General features: G+C 48.9%; 1 long non-coding RNA gene across 1 annotated transcript in view; it reads right to left on the minus strand.

The window, feature by feature from the left end:
* LOC144334913 (uncharacterized) overlaps nt 1-17,362 on the minus strand; it is a 108,313-nt gene extending 90,951 nt beyond the window's left edge. The window contains exons 1-2 of the long non-coding RNA XR_013405171.1: nt 17,101-17,362; nt 16,895-16,995 (exon numbers count right to left, since the gene is read on the minus strand). This is a non-coding gene — a long non-coding RNA (uncharacterized LOC144334913). The remainder of the gene's footprint in view (nt 1-16,894; nt 16,996-17,100) is intronic.
* Between the last annotated feature and the right edge of the window lie 247 nt (nt 17,363-17,609).

A 17,609-nucleotide genomic window follows, 5' to 3' on the forward strand; every position in this document is an offset into this window, starting at 1 on the left:
CAGCCTACACTCTACTCCCTTGTTTGGTTAAAGAAACCCAAAAAGCAGAATTTGTTTTGGCCAATCGCCTGCTGACCCAACTGCAGAGGTTTTAATTAGAGTACTTTCATTGCATCATAGAAAGCAAAGTCATATAGATCAACTCATTATTACCACTCCAAAGGTTTAGTAAATCTCCAGATAATCAGGCAAACATTTTAAGAAGCTACATTAAGGTTTACAATACTCAAAATTTAAAACTACATCCATGCTCCAAAAAACCACCATTCCCATTTTAGATGGCCAAATGCATATGAGAAAGAAAGAAACGTGCTGAGCGCGTTTTTTGGGTAATCTTATGGAGAAACTGCCACTTTAAAAATGGCTCTAGTTCCTGGCTCCAGATGGGTGTGGTGGGTTGCCTCACTCAATTTCAACTCCACCTGAAGCTGGGACACTAGAAATCCATTCGCAGACTCCACGGCACCAGAATTCCCACTTCTGGAAACAGCCAGGAATGCAGACCTGTAGCAGAGAATTCTTTCCTGCCCACCCTAACTGTCCTCTGTGGAAGGCGACAGTCAAAGACAAGTCCACCCCCCTAGTCGCAACTGCACCACGAAGAACCATTTCAAGGTGGGAAGTGATTGATCAGTGGGAACAGGCAGTTTAGCTAATCACTTATAAGGCAGAGAAGGGGGGTTTGAAGGCCTGTATCTGGTCTTGTCCTCGGTAAACGGTCATCCGCCAGTCAGCCTAAGCCACATGGGAAGGGGCTTCTTGCAGTAAAAGTGGGGGCGCAGTTGTGGGGAGGGGGAATGTCTTAACAATCACTGTTTTACAGGATCACAGGGCTCAGGCAATGTTCAGTATTGTCACACACCAAGGTTTTTACAGTCTGAAGAAAACTACAGTCCTAAAGTGTCAGTTCTCAAAGCCCTTAAGTTCCTCCTGCTAAGATTCCCAGAGTCTCCACTTCTTGCACCGAACCCCAAGTTGCACAGGCACCTGCGTCTTCCTCCTGCAGCAAATGCAGATAAGAAGCTGTGGCTCTGCTGCAGTAATGATGCCATGCAGCCCTAACACCACAGCAGAGCAATGGCTCTGGCCTGAATGTCCCCAAAACCTCATGCTGAAACCATCTCCGAAGGGATACATTAAGAGGTGGGGCCTTTGGGAAGTCCTGCTCTCAGGACTGGGGTTGGTGTCCTTGTTGGGAGGCCTAGAGGAGCCCTCCTGCTCCTCCACCACGTGAGTTCTGACGAGACGACCGCTGCCACGCAACACCTGTTGAGATGCTGCCGTCTGTGAGCCACAGGCCCTGGGGCACCAGATGTGCAGGTGCCTTGACCTTGGACTGCCTTGACCTTGGACTTTCCAGCTTCCAGAGCTGTGAGCAATAAATGTCTCTTTACAAATCACCCAATCGACAGCAGCCGGACAGAGACAGTAATGTCACAACATGAGTCACTTTCTCAGTGGGCCAGAGGACTCCCCATGAGCCACCACTGTAAAGCAAGAACTCCCTGGAGGATGGAAAGGGGTTCACAAGGAATTCTACCCAGCACCAGGGTGTCTGTCCTTTCTTGCAGGAAGACAGCTGAGCCATGGCAGGAAACTACAGGGTGGGTGGGGCTGGACAGTAATGTGTCACCTGCTCATCTAAGCCTCAGTCTCCTGCCTCTCATCATGACAGTGGGGGTAACACCCCCCTCACCTGAGCTGTTGGGGGAGGTAAGAGTGCTGGGTGATTAACAATTGTTAGTTCCACAGAAATAAGGCAAAGAATCTGCCCCATGTCTTATAAAACCAAATCAGCCCAGGAATTCCACATCACTACTAATTTGCATGGGAAAATACCAGATTCTCCTAAGTTCTGGCATGTCATTTGTATTAATAAAGTTTGCAGAGTTTTCACATACTAAGTATATAAAACAGGAAAATAAATCATGCAATTTGGAGGCTGAAGCAGGAGACTCACTTGAGCACAGGCGGCGGAGGTTGCAGTGAGCCGAGGCCTCGCCACTGCACTCCAGTCTGGGTGACAGAACGAGACTCCATCTCAAAAAATAAAAAAAAAAAAGATTTTGCTGCTTCATACTAGTAAAGTGGGCAGACTCTACATGCCAACTCTTATTCAAAGGTCGCCTAACACTGACTCAGGAACTCTGGCCCTGATGTGCTTGGAGTTTTAATCCTAACAGTGTTAAAGACCACTCCCCCAGGAGCTCTGAACAAGTACTCCAGGTATACGCTGAACAAGACCACACACTCTGACCGAAATCTAACTTCCCAGACCCAAACTACAGAACCACAGAAGACACTGCTTCTGTCCAACTTTGTGTTCTGCCATCGTTTGTGTCCATTATTTCCTACAAACCATCTCATTAGAATTTAGGGCACACAAAAGGCCGATACAACAGGGTCACTTTTCAAAGGTTTGGAGGTGAAGAACAGATACAATGCATTAGCTTCCTATTGCTGCTGCAACAAATTACCACAAATGCAAACCTCCTCTCAGCCCTGGAAGTCAGGAGTCCCAGGGCTGAAGTCAAGGGGTCAGTAGCTTGTATTCCTGCCTGGAGTCTCCCAATTCATAGAAGCCACCATGCAGCTTGACTCACAGCCCCACACCCCTCCTACCACTGCCCCGGCCTCAGCCCTGCACCCCTCCGGACCCTGCCCCTGCCCCACACTCGCCCTCACCCCCACAGCCCTCTGGCCTCTATCTCGTCCTCAGGTCTCCTCCTCTGAGGCAGACCCTCGTACTGCCTTCTCAAAAGGCACATGTGAAGACACTGGACCCACCTGGACAACCCAGGGTCCTCTCCCATCTCACTGTCCGTTACACTCACATCTGCAAAGCCTCTTTTGCCATGGAAACTTCATTATACTAACAATCATTTAACAAGTCCATTCTAATGATGTGAAAATTGGCATTGTTTTCCTCCTAATGAACAGATCAGTCACCCATGTAACCTATAAATATTTGACTATTAAATATACAATACTGTAGGAGACAGAGATGAGGAAGACGGTTCCTCCCTGAAAGACGACTGGACCCTAGACGGAGGGATAAACATTCTGAACAGAATCAACATAACTCAACATTTGAGTCGGAGAGGTCAAGCAATAAGACGTTCAAAGAAGCAACCAGAAAGTATGTACTGTGCCCGTAGTTCACATCTGCGCCTGGCGTCATGAGCACGAGCATGCGGACACGCACACAGGGCCCAAGTGTAAGATCAAATATAAGGAGCTTTCCACTGTAGTATTTAACTAGATCTTATTACAAAATAGCCTCCTGATTTTTATCCAAAAAGTTCTCTGTAATTAAGGAAATTAATTTTCCCCTAAAAGGCATTTTTCTAGCTATCATTCCATATAAACTAAATGGGCATATGAAAGAAAAAAGACAAGGCCGGGCGCGGTGGCTCAAGCCTGTAATCCCAGCACTTTGGGAGGCCGAGACGGGCGGATCACGAGGTCAGGAGATCGAGACCATCCTGGCTAACACGGTGAAACCCCGTCTCTATTAAGAAATACAAAAAACTAGCCGGGCGAGGCGGCGGGCGCCTGTAGTCCCAGCTACTCGGGAGGCTGAGGCCGGAGAATGGCGTAAACCCGGGAGGCGGAGCTTGCAGTGAGCTGAGATCCGGCCACTGCACTCCAGCCTGGGTGACAGAGAGAGACTCCGTCTCAAAAAAAAAAAAAAAAAAAAAAAGAAAAAAGAAAAAAGACAAATGTTTGACTTCGGGGGTTTGCCTACGACTTGAATAAGCATGATTTTCTTCTGGCCAAGCAGGGAGCAGCTGGACCAGACTGGAGGGAAGGAAGAACAAATTTCCACTCTGACCTCAGTTGGGCACCAGAGTCTTCCCTGTCAGAATGTGGGTGTGGTGCTTCCCACACACCAGCCTCTGACGAAACTCAGCCCAAGGGTGTGGGAAAAGGCTGTCTACTTCTGAAAAATCTACAAAGTGCAGACACATCAAAAGCTTCAGAAGACTGTAAACGGCCAAGGAGACCACTACACCCTTGGAGTTTACAGAAAATGGTCAGCATCACACGTGCCTGAAGTCCAGGGTCAGCTCCCGGCTGCCGCGACGCCGTGAACGCAGCCCTGGCTTCCCCTCTGATGCAGAGAGCTGGTCACTCTGCCGGCAGCACTCAGAGCTCAGAACATTCTAGAGGAAAGCAACGTGTTCCTTTTAAAATGGGGAACCGGGGCAGCACAACTGAAGCTCTACGACTGTCTCAACTACTGGGTTTCGGGGTAGCATTAGGAAATCGTGAGAATCCAAATCTCAATTTCATACAGATTCCAGATTCACTGCAGGTTCCAGAATTTCCTGAGACATTCTTCCAATTTATCACTCAGGATTCCCTTGCCAAAGCTAATAAAGTCTACATTCCTTACGGAAAACCCACCATAAGCACCACCACAAATAAGATCAACTGACTGACGCCCGCCCTTCGCACCAAACATAGAAACTGTTACTCACACAAGACTGTGCTGGAGGCAGCTCTCAGCTGAAGCCGAATCCGTGAGACTTCATTATCCCCCATTTTGGATCGAGTGTGAAGACTGTCAGCAAACCAGGGCCCCAGTGTAAAGCAGAGAACAGATCCTCTGATGCCTGCCTGAACATTTCCTTCCCACCTCTGTCTTGGATATTGAACACCCTCAGAGCTACTGAGTCACCCACATTTGCAGGTCATTTATCCAGCCACCAGGATAACACAATTATGCGATAAAAATGCCTTCTCAGGGCTGTCATACTCAACAAAGAAGCTCAGAGGGCTAGGTAAGCGCAAGAAAGGGGGAAGCGTCCTCCAAACAGACAAAAACCAAGGAAAATCGTGCAGAGACTCGAGAGAGAGCAGAAACACAGCCCGCTGTAGCCTTTCAGGTCCTGCTGGCCGCAGCCCTGCGTTAGGTGGCACCATTTCCACAGATGCATCCTGCTGGGCCCACTTGAAAGGTCCCGCTTGCGAGACACTCACCCCCACTTCCAGCTCCTGCAAGACCCGCTGCAGCCCCACTCCATCCTGGGGGCCGACTGTGCAAGTCTTCCCGGCGAGACCCCTCAGAGCCTACTCAGTGTCTGAGACTGGGAAGCACCAAGGATCCAGAAAGGCACAATCCCGTTCTCCTCGTGCTGCTTTCTGGGTTCCAAGTTGTCTAACGAGTCCTGCATAAACCCCGGGCTGGGGAGCCAGCCAGGGCCCAGCAGCACCCAGCTCATGCGCTCCACTCACCCCACAGAGGACCACGGAGGCCCCAGCACGCTCTGTCCGCGGGGCAAGACACCAGAAACAGCCACAGTTCAGGGTTCTGCCACCCGCCCCGCTGCCGTCATTACCTCCTGGGATCTGAATTCTCATTGGTTGCAAAGGTGATCCCACAGCTCCGCTGCCTTAATTACCTGCTGGGATCTGAAATTGTATTGGTTGGAAAGGGGATCTCATTGCTCAAGCACTCCCTGCTGCCTCCTTGCAAACATAAAAAATCCAAAACCCCTTGTAAAGAACGTTTACTATAACCTCAAAACAAGACACATCCCGAGACCAAGGAAGATACATACGCACATCTGACACCCGGTGGACGTCAGTGACCGACGCCACGGCTTCCGTGTGGCGTGTGAAGCAGGAGGCCTGTCACGGTGACTCAGGCTGGGGTCTGAATGGGGGTCTTCCAAGCAACTAGGCAACCAGGACGCACACCCCAAAACCCAAGTCCCCACACTCATGTACCTGGCAGAAATGCTGCGTGGCCATCGACGCCAGTTGTGAACCAAGACCGATCTGTGTCCTGTGGCCCTCACAACGTCCGTACATGCCTGGGCCCAGCAGAGGCCCGCACGGCACCCTGCTCGCCTCCAGTGTGGCTCTCTCCTGCCAAAGGGGATGGCCCTGAAGTCCGTTGAGATTTCCAAAGCTCTACAAAGTCGTGCTTCCTCCTGCTTGTTCAGAAGGCCTAAAGCCCTGAAGACACCAGTGAGAATTGACCTAGCCTCTTAAGGCAGCTCAAATACCTAAACACAGGAACGCTGGACCTCTCTGCCCTCGAGAGCAGCCGATAACACACTGGGCTAAGCAGAAGGTACAGATGTCACATCCAGAAGCCAGTGGCGCTCAAGATTGCATTCCAGGAGCCGCCCATGTGAGTCCCTCCAAGGCTTCCAAGTCCCACTTGATTGTTTTCATCGTATCTCTATAACATCAGAGACATTATATCTCACGGTATCTATGAGATCGTCTCCACTTTTATGAGCACATATGCTCCCTGACTTACCATGGGATGAAACTGTTCCAATAAACCCAGCGTAAGCTGAAAATATCCTAAATAGAAAGTGCATTTGACATCATAGTTTCAACTTACAACGGGTTCATCCAGAGGCAGCCCATCTTGGGCCAAACAATGCACTGAGTGTGACTAGTTCACACCATCACAAGGTTGAAAAAAAAAATCAGATATGTAACAATTGGGAGCCAGGGACCCTCTGTATTGGGGCTCCCGTCTTCAGAGACAACAGAAACCTCTTCTTAGACAAGAATCACAATTTATAATCCTCAAAATGTTAAACTTAGTTTAACAATCTAGACGTTCAAACAAAGCCAAAGTAGGCCCACAAGGCCGTTTGTGCCCTTCACTAAGACGCACGACTCTATAATAACCCTCACCACAGCCCCTCAGGGTGGGTCCCAGAGGCAGTTGAGGCTTGTGGCTACGGACACTAACGAAAGCAAAATCAGAGTACGCAGGTGCAGTCAAGTCATATGACTTCTCCACTAGCATGTGCACAAATGTTCATCAGCAAATCTCATCTTCGCTTTACCTCCCTCCCATGACCTAAAAAGGAGTCCACTACACACACCCATACACACACACACCACTTCAAAAACATAATTAGTACTTGCATTCAATTCTGGGCATTCGGAATAGACCTAATGGGTGATTAAATCTTTCCTCCAACCCATTGCTTAGTCTTCTTAGAGGATGAAGGATTTTGCATAACACAAGTCAACATATAAAAGATCTGCTATAGAAACAGACTTTCAAGTGGTCCTCATTAGAGTGATTCAACTAATATACAAAGGACCCAACACACAGCACAGTGTATATTAGAAGAATGATTAATTTGTTCCCCTAAAAATCCTAATATCTACACAGAAAAAATACCCAATACACATTTTATCATTCTTTACCAGTATAGTCATACAAAGGAGTATCACAAAAGCAAAAGAACAGATTTGGTTTGACTCACAGTTCTAAGTTTAATATAAAATTGCTAAAACCACCAAGACAAACATGACTATGAAATATTTAACGATCTTCACCTAAATTCAAGTCACCATTCAACCACCAATACCTCTGCTCTCCTTACGGGAACTTTCCAAAAGTAAATTCTGGAATTAACAGGACAAAATTTTCTGGTGATAGAAATTAGGAAGAAATTGGTTGAAGGCCGTTCCTTGGCTGTCAAACTTTTTCTCAATAATATTTTGTAAAATAAAAGCATCAAACAGATCTTTACATTAACTTACAATCTATCAAGCAATACTGGAGCAAGCTTTAAATATTAGCCACATTCTGTCAGGGCTGACTAACATTAAATCAGTATCAGTCTCATGTCTTGTAGGATCCACAGCTCATCTTCTTAAAACCACTTAAGATTTCATAATTAACTCAATTAAACAATGTAAGTCATCTCCTTGATCTTTGACATGAAGGGGTAATTTTCCCCCAAAATAGTACCTCTTTCCTTGACATGATTTAATCTGTGGTTAGAGTATTTAACAGGATTTCTTTCCTTCTTAGAAAATAAAATATACACCTTTCCAATATGAAAAACTCTAACTGATAATGCCATAGCTTACCCAGGTCAAAAGCATTTTTTTTTAAGTTAAAAAAAGAACCTAACTGCATCTTTGGACCTTATGTGAGGTAGTGTCCAGGGCCACTGGGACCCCTACTTGGCCAGTGTAGCTGGGTACCAATTAAAGACAGAAACCCAAGCATTCACTCAAAGCCCCTTCCCAGCTGTTCATCCTAGTGGAAGAAGCCATGAGTACAAACGAATGCGGCATTCTACGGAGGGCTTTGGGGATAGGCTGCTTGAGAACATCAAAGTGGCTCACGTCCCCCGAGTATAAAGCCAGTGACTGCTCTCAGCTTCCATCCACAGTAGCCAAGGTCTGGAATCACCTGAGTGCCCGTCAACAGGGGATGAAGGGAACGTGGCCCGAACACACACAGGAGCAATACTCCACCACACAGCGGAGAGCCCTGTCATCCGCGGCAGCATGGATGGAGTTGGAGGACATTACGTTAAGCAAACGAGTCAAGCAAGGAAACAGCGCATGTTCTCACTCATAAGCAGGAGCTGAGAGCAGATCTCATGGAGGCCAAAAGTAGGTGGTCAACAGGGCCCAGCAGAGCCCACTCATAAGCAGGATGGGCAGAGGCTGGTAATGTGCACAAACACACAGCCTAATGGGAACACGAGACCTACTATTGATAAATCAGCAGGGGGATGGCAGTGGGTCATCTACTGTGTATTTCAAAACAGCTAGGAGAGAATAACTTAACATAACCAGCACAAGGAAAAGAAACTATTTAAAGTGAAAGACATCCCAAGTACACAGATTTCATCAATATAGGGGTGAATCAAGGTATCACATGCACTCTGAAAATATGTACGTATATCATGTATCAACAGAAACAAAAACCAATGACAGAACCATTTGCGAAGCACGTGCAGGAGAAGAATGGGAAGCCTGACATGGTGTGGCTGTGTGTCCCCACCCAAATCTCATGCTGAACTCTAACCCTATGTTGGAGGTGAGCCCTGGTGGGAGGTGATTGACTTATGGGGGTGGTTTCTAATGGTTTAGCACAATCCCCCAAGTGCTGTCCTCATGATCGTTCTCCTGAGATCTGGTTGTTTGGAAGTGCATGGCACCTTCCCCTTCACTCTCTCTCCCCTTCCAGCCATGTGAAGACATGCCGGCCTCCCCTTCACCTTCCACTCTGATTGTAAGTTTCCCCAGATGTAGAAGCCTGTACAACCCACAGAACTGTATGCCGATTAAACATTTTTTTTCCTTATTACCCAGCCTCAGATAGTTCTTTATAGCAGTGGAACAACAGTACAGTCCTCAGGACCAGCAATGTTTTCCTTCTACCCAGCGGCCAACAAGGTCCTACACCGTAGCTGGTTTTCCAAAGCTTTGCCAGAATGCTGAAGCTGTTTTGGGGATACTAACTTTCCCCACCTCTGGCAAACCAGATGGGGCATCCTATTTGCCTCTTACCACCTTTCTCAGAGAAACCCCACCTCTGAAACAGCCTCCACCAGGGGCCTCCTTCAGCAGCAACAAAGCTGAGTGTTCCTTGCACTTCCCTTCTTCTGAACAAGTAAACATCTTAAGCTTGTTTTTCCATCTTCCCAGCTCATTGAAAAAAATATCTTATGCTTTCTATTTTCCTGACACACACACATGGAAGAGAAGTGCCGTGAGGGCAGGGGCTCTTGTTTTCCCGGATCTGAGCCTGGCCCTCAAACACTAGCCGAATACTAACACGATATCCAGAGGCAGAAATGCAAATATCCATATGACTTCAAATACCCTAAGGACCTAACAGGCCGAGTGGCCCATGTAACTATGGTGTGCTGGGCCATTCAACTGGTGTCCAAATCCCTGTCCAAGTGAGCTCTTTAATTTCGAGACTTTTCAGACAGCTGTTTTGTTGTTGTTGTTCTGTTTTGTTTTTATTAAAGGGATATGTTACAATTATAATCAAGAATATCCCAGGCCGAGTGTGGTGGCTCGTGCCTGTAATCCCAGCACTTTGGGAGGCCAAGGTGAGCGAATCACCTGAGGTCAGGAGTTCAAGACCAGCCTGGCCAACATGTTGAAACCCCGTCTCTACTAATACAAAAATGAACCAGCCATGGTGGCAGGCACTTATAATCCCAGCTACTCAGGAGGCTAAGGCAGGAGAATGGCGTGAACCAAGAGGTGAGGCTGCAGTGAGCCAAGATCGTGCCACTGCATTCCAGCCTGGGCAACACAGCAAGACTGTCTCAAAAAAATAAAAATAAACCAATACTCCCAGTTAGTTCTTCACCAATGTCAGATACCTCAGTTTAAAGAAAAATATGAAAGCATGTTTTTATATTTCAGTGTTGAATTTAACCATATCTTTTAAGAAGATATGAAGATAGAACTTCCTCAAGGATTGGGGGAAGAGAAAAGCAGTTAAGAAAATCTTAAAACCTCAGGAGAAAAACAAGTATGGGCAAAACTTTTTCTTTGCACTTTGATTTCAAAAGAACAGAGATGCCCAAATTATGAACTCTCCCATCTGCATTTTATATTCGTCTGTGTCCTTTGAAAGGCTGGAGATGGGATCCCAGGTTCCAAAGTGCCTGGCCGTGGCTCACATCAGGCGGCATCTTTCACAGCCGTTTACTCCCCTGACTCTGCCTAGAGAGCTCTGTGGCCCAATTTACAAAAAAAAAAAAAAAAAAAAAAAAGTCCTAATTAGTCACGTTCATCACTTTCAGCAGAGTCTCAAGAAATGAGACAAATATTGAGACTCCACAGAAGCAAGTACTCTCTTCCAAAAAGTCAAGTGTCAGGTTCCCATGAGCCAGGCAGCTTGCTTACAGAAAGCACTGGCTGACTTGCTGGTTGAATGTTAAATGCATTTAAAATGTTAAGTGAGCAAACGCCCCTCCTAGTGGGTGTGCGCGTTGAGCTGGCTGCAGTAGTGATGCAGACCACGTTCTTTCCTTTGGTTTTGCTTCAAGCAGAGCACCCCACACCCAGGAAGAGGCCGAAGGACGGCATCGAGGTCTAGGACAGATTTAAGGAGAGCTGCAGGCTGACTGCCTCATCTGCAAATAGTCTCTCATTTCAGAGAAAATCACTGAACAGAGTTCATAACACGTGAATTTTTAAAATTCATATTTCTAATTTCATCCCATTAGAACTTTTGAACCTCCACCTCCCACCTAGAGAACGTCAGCTCAAGCCGATCACAGCGCAGTGCCATTTTCTATAAATAATGTGCATGCCTGCATCTGAGCTGAGATGTGAATGTCTGGAATGTGCCTGCCAGGCCCAGGAGGAACTGCAGCAAGTGTGGGGACACAAGCTGCTAAGGAATCTGATTTGGAGGGAACTGGAGGCAACTAAAACTAGGTCCACTGGTTTTTCTTGGTAAGGTTTGACCAGGCAAACTGTTATCACTGTTGCTAATTTATGGTAATTGGCATGGGGACTTAACAGTAAGTAATTAGAGCAATTACAGAATTTGCTACTCAATTACAATGGCACAGATTCCTGAGAATGGAAGAACTGTTGCCCAGGAATAGAGTTCAAGAGGTCCTCCCCATGCTCCGAGGAACATGGCATTTCCACGCACCCCTGCTTTGGTCCCTGGCCACCACCATCCTGATCTCGGCCATCTGATGGCATCAGTCCCCAAAGCTGGAAACACCTGACACCTCTTGTCACCCTCCCATCTGCCCTGCCTTCCTCCAGTCCGGGATATTCAGGGATGCCCACATACAGGACCAGGAAACCAGGGTTATCCCAAACCAGTGCCTGCATTCAAAGTCCTCCACGGCAGCACAATCACCAATGGCCAATACTCCCAGAACCTTCCACCTCAAAACGGGAGCACATCTGGATGCAAGCTGACAATGCTGCATTCTCTTTGCCATGTACACATGGAGGCATGTCAGGTTCCACCTAAAGGTATCAGGTTCCACGCTGCTCAGGAGCCCAAAGCTAGTCACTCTGCATGATCTCAATTCACCATCCACAGAGAAGCCTGCAGTTTTCCTCTGGTGCACGGTGTGGATGGTGGATGGTGGATGCATTTCCCCTGAAGACTCGGAAACAGAAGCCTGGCCAAGGAGGCCAGTCACCCCAGCCCCTGCAAGGCCCGGACGTGACCCTCTGCTGTCTGCACACAGTACCCAAGTCTAGCAGTGCTGGCTCTGTGGTGGGATCCATCTGGGCCTGCAGAGGACCCGGGGCACAGGAACCGTGCAGCCTGGCTGCAGCCGGAGGCCTAAGGGATCCCCACGAGGCTCTCCAGCCTAGGTGCCCTCACCACAGGCAGAGCCATGCAAGAGAGTTGCCTGCTGAACTGGAAACGCCCCAATCTGCTCAGCCAACACAGAAAGACAACAGCCACCTACAGCTGCTGAGCCCCAAAACGTGGCCACTGGGCCTGAAGGGTTGAATCTGGAATTTAATCTGTGAAGTTCTTTTCAAATGTGTTTAGCTATGTAATCAAATCTTTATTCTAATTAAATTTAAAGGAGCCTCTGGCTATGGGCTCCCTTGTCGGGCTTCACAGCTCCAGGGAGTAAGAATGGGAGAGAGAGAGGCCCAGAGCCTCTCTGCATTCTCCACGTTAATTCAACAAGTCATCATAAGGAAAGGCACTCCAGCAGGAGAGGTGTACACGGGAAGAACTGGGTTGGCCCTGACAAGCATGACCCCCATGGCATCACAGCTGCCTCAGGCAACAGGCAAAAGACAATGATGCCCACCTGGACAGGCCACCGGATGTGATGATGCACCCCCAAGCCCTAGTCCCACAGTAGCCAGAGACCACCTGCTGCTCATCCCGGGTGAAACAGGCAGAGCTACCGGAGCCCTCAAAAGCAGGAAGAATTAAGGAAGCGAGTCCCACGACACACGTGACACTCCTTGGAGACAGACACAGGCTTCGTTGTGAAAGTGCAGAGGACGGTGGAGTCCCTAGGCAGGCTGCTTCTTCCAACGATCAGGAAGAAACCAGATCCATTTCCTTGTAGGAGAATCATTTGTACCGTGATTAGACAGAAGACAGAAGGTGGCTGATGTTATCAAATCATCAAGCACCTCACGGCTGCTTCTCCAAGGAAGGCCTGGAAACTTGCAGCCACCCGCGTAGGGGCCGCAGTGTTTACAATGGAGATACGGGTGACCGAGGTCTGGCTTCCTCAGGGAAGCTACATTTGAACTTTCACCACTGAGGAATCGGTCATTTACAGTCACTCACCCTCAATGCAGAAGAGGGCTCAAGACACTGCACCAGACTTCAACACTCAGGGTTGGGGTTAGGGTCAGGGTCAAATTCACAAGTTTTACAAGATGTATTTCCTTGGGATGCCAGAAGAGATGCAGCTTCACACCCCCGACCTCCATGGTTTGCTTAGCCCCTTCACCAGTGGATCTCACCAACAGATGACACATCCACGCCTCATCCATGGCAGCACAGAAAACCACTTGGAAGACAGCCACTCCCACCAAGCTTCCTGACTTTGGTGTTTAAAATCTGCATCATTTAAAATCTGCATCTCATACGTGAGATTACACTCCTCCGAACAACGACATTGCCACTGTCATTTCACCCAAAAGGGCTTTAGGAAGTGACACGCGGTCCAGACGCCAGAGGTCGCCGGCCGCCTTACTCTAGCCTAATTCCTTTGTGCCTGTATGGAGGCTTCACAGATACAGCCCATTAATGACTGTATGAGAAGCTCAGGGCATAGACGAACTCAGTGCTGAATTTTCTCCATTTATCACCCTTTGTTTTGTCCAGAAGACAGCTGAGAAAGGCGGGGGCAGATCATCTCCTCGAGTGTAATGACTCTAGCCACTTCTCTTCACCCCAGGTCACCACTCAGTCAACACCCTTTTGAGAAACCAAAGCAATTCCGATCCCTTCACTCCGGGTTCCAAGCACTAAATTCCTCCGTTTTATCAATTAGATTATCAAGCAGCCGTTTGTAATCTGGACTGCAATCTGATACGAAATTTAAAGCTAATTTAAGTTGCGGTAATAGCTCCTATTCACATTATAGATAAGGCATGAATGAAAACTTTAATCTGTTCATAGGACCAACTTTGTAAACAAACCAATTATTCAAGCAATGATTGTCTTCAGTTAGATGCAAATTACTTTGCTCATAAAAGATTTTCCAGTAGGAATTTTTAAATCCATGTTCTGTCTTTTCTGAGCCTGTCTCTGCACCTTCCCCTGAGTGCACAGCAGGACTTCTCAGGGCATCTCATCAGCAGACCCACTGAAGAGAATAAGCCCGCAGCCCCCAGCCCCCAGCCCCCAGCCCGGGAATCAAGTCCGAGCCCCAGCAGCCCCTCGTCCAGCCGGGGCTTCCTCACCAGCACAGCACCCAGAGGTCTTCCAGGTTTAATGCCAGGTGTGCGTGGAAAGTAGAGTGCTGGAAGGAACACAATAGACATTCAACAATGCAAATTCCCCCCTGGAACAGCCCAGCAATCCTCTGTACCTTCCCCCAAAGTACCCATGCTAGGCAGGCGTAGAGTCCAATGGGGGTGCCTAGGAATCGGCATTTAACACTATTCTGATGAATAAAAGTTTGAGAGGTCGGTCAGCGAGAGGCTGTCGTGGCCTCCACTCATTTGCAGGCTCTGAAGAGACACAGATTCAGGTAACAGGCCAGACAGGACAGGACAAGGATGAGGAGGTGGAGGGCAAATTCCATGGACCACCATCCGCCCCGCCATCCCCACTGAGACTCCGTGATTTAAAGAGAGGCAAAGCCAGGGAGAAAAGATGCCCGCACCACACGAGCGACTGAGATTTCACCTAAAGCACGCAGCATGTGGCTGAGGGCCAAGGTTGGGCAAGCCAGGAGCACAGAACGGGGTTCACTGGCCCAGAGGTGTCTCCCACACCCACACCCCGTGCAGACCTCCCAAGCACTGCCTGTGTCTCCTGCCTGGTTTAGTTCCTCCCCGCCTTCTACTGTGTTGGTTTCTCAGCCGCCACCCACCACCACACAACCCTCTCTACAAGCTTGGTGGACTGAAAAGAGCGGGGGCGGGTAAGATCTGGGCTCTGGGGCCAACGTCCTGCCTGAGACATTAGTTCCAACCCACCTAGCTGTGATGTGAGCCCCCGAGATTTCTCAAATGTGAGATGGGAAGGTAACTGAACCCACTCACCAGGACGGCTGTGCAGACTGAGATTACATATAGCCACACCTCGGCATCCACCACACGTGGGACCCCAGTCGTGTTGCCCCTGATGGGAATCCCTCTATCTATGCCCCTTCTGCTACCAGAGCCAACTCCCAGCAGTAGCTGTGGAGGGTGCATCCTCTATTCCCACTCCACTCCACTCCCCTCCCATCGCTCCACGCCGTGACCTGCCACGCAGCGGCCACCAGCAAATCCGGCCCCACTGGATAACCGACCACCAGCCCCCCCTCACTTTGGGGCGTCTTCCACTTGCAGTTCCGAAGCAGGCCGAGAAACCGCCCTCAAGGGCAGTCACCTGTTCCTTATTGCATGTAATGACCTGCCACGCAGGACCACCAGCAAACCCAGCTCCACCATCCAGGCTCCTGTGGATTAACCGAACCCCCACCCCCCACCTTGGAGCGTCTTCCACTTGCGGTTCTGAAGGGGGCCGAGAAACCGCTCTCAAGGGCACTCACCTGTTTCTTATTGCATGTAATGACCTGCCAAGCAGGGCCACCAGCAAACCCAGCTTCACCGTCCAGGTTCTGGTGGGTAACTGCCCCCGTCCCCCGCTTCCTCCTGGGGTGTCTGGGAGGCTCAGAAACTGCCCTCCACGGGCACTCACCTGTTCCTTATTGCACTAATACCTCATTTACAGAAATCCACTTTGACTTTCCAGCACCGCAGTTGTGACAATTTAGCAATCCTGCTTGCAAGCTACAAGAGCTTGAGGTCACGTCCACCTCACCAGTATCCCAGAGACCCAGCACTATCCCACTGTGTTTAAAATTCCAAAATACTCCTTCAAAATGCTACTGGCATTTGCTTTGCACATAAAATGCTAACAACCTTCAAGTGAAACAAATATCTTCAACAGTTTGGTACAACGACATGTGAGTTACACATCTGCCAAGTTGTAAAGCCTCATGCATTTATAACATTTTATGTACGGTCAAATGGTTCATTAATATAAATTATGAGAATCTCTAAGAAACAGGTTTTTTCTGGCATTAGATGACCTAAGGAAAACTGGGTTCTGGCTGGCTTGCGGGCCTGTAGAGGCAGACATATCTGCTGACACAACCAAGCTCCTTCCCACTGATGTGGCCTCATCCCAGGCCCCTCACCCGGATGCCTGCAGGCCCCTGGAGGAGCAAGCTGACCTGTCCACATTTCTCAAATGCACAGCTGTTGCTCACACTGCAGATAGAGTTCAAGGCACGAGCAGGCCACCATGCTAAAAATACCACGCAGCGTCCACGCCAGGTGACGGTGGTTTTCACTCCATCCCAAAGCCCCAGGTATGAGTTTACAGCCATGATTACCACATGGATTTTTAGACCCCCAAGACATACTTTGTTTCCTTTTATGCAACAAAGTTAAAAGACTATCACTCAGATATAGGCTCTGAAACTGTGGAATAATTATTTGGGAACAGAGCCTCTGCCAGATCAGGATTAGCACTTGGGACAACACCCCGTGACCTCGGTCCACACAAACCCATCCAGACCAGAAGCCTCCCGCACTGTAATTTCTGTGGATTTCTGTAAACGAGGTATTACTGCAATAAGGAATAGATGAGTGCCCTTGGAGGGCAGTTTCTGAGCCTCCCAACCACACGGCCACGTTCAGGCTGAAGCCGCACCACCTCCAGAAACACTGTCCCTCGCGGAGGTGTGCCTGGCTTCTCCCTTTTTCCAAAACTTAACAAAACCTGAAAAGGACAGGTCTGTGTAGAAAAAGACAAACTACTTGCGATTCCTCTTCCCAGTTCAGGCTGTAGGAAGCTCGTCTCGGCCCTCACCGTGTTCTGACTGTGGCTTGGTTCCCATAAGAAATAAAGTCAGAATTCTAGTCCCTGTCTCCTGGGCAGTGTGGCAGGCATACATACCTTCAGTTATATGAGGAAAGGCGTGGCGAGCCCCCTTCCTTCAGTAAAACTGCACAGTTCCCAGAACCATGATGCCATCTCCCTCACACCACTGTGAACACCTGGACAGAGCACATTTCAATGCGTGCACATTTGTGGGCTAGTTTTCTATTTCTCCACTAAATCACCCCAAATTTAGCGCCCTAAACTCTGACTTATTTTCTCACATTTCTGGAAGCTGGAGTCCAAAACAGGTCCCACCATCTAACGTCGAAGTGGCGGCAGGGCTGGCTCTGGGGAAGCCACCGTCTCCTTGCCTCCCGCAGCCTCTAGAGGCTTCTGCATCCCCTGGTCCATATGGCACCCACTGTCTTCAGGACCCACAGCGGCTCTGACGGCCCCTCAACTGGAAGACGCAGAAATGTCAGGAGCCCGGGAATCTAGTGCTAAGGCCAAGCCTCCCCACCCTCCCAGCTCCTCACACACTCCCGTGTGAGCTAATATAGATTCCACTTTAACTAGTGTCACCTGTGTAAGGGGTAAGTGCCCAGCTGTGAACTGCTTAACCTCGCCCACACAAACCCCGAGAATAAACTCACAGGCCATGGACCACTCCACAAGCAATAAGTGACCACCTGCTCAGGGACCTCCATGCCCCAGCAGAGCCCTCCGGTACCTCCTTGTGAGCTCAGACTGGCAGCAGGGTTCTGCAGCGCCACAGGGCCCTGGATAAAAA

This window comes from Macaca mulatta, chromosome 15, assembly GCF_049350105.2.
Source record: "Macaca mulatta isolate MMU2019108-1 chromosome 15, T2T-MMU8v2.0, whole genome shotgun sequence".
In the NCBI taxonomy this organism is placed as follows: Eukaryota; Metazoa; Chordata; class Mammalia; order Primates; family Cercopithecidae; genus Macaca; species Macaca mulatta.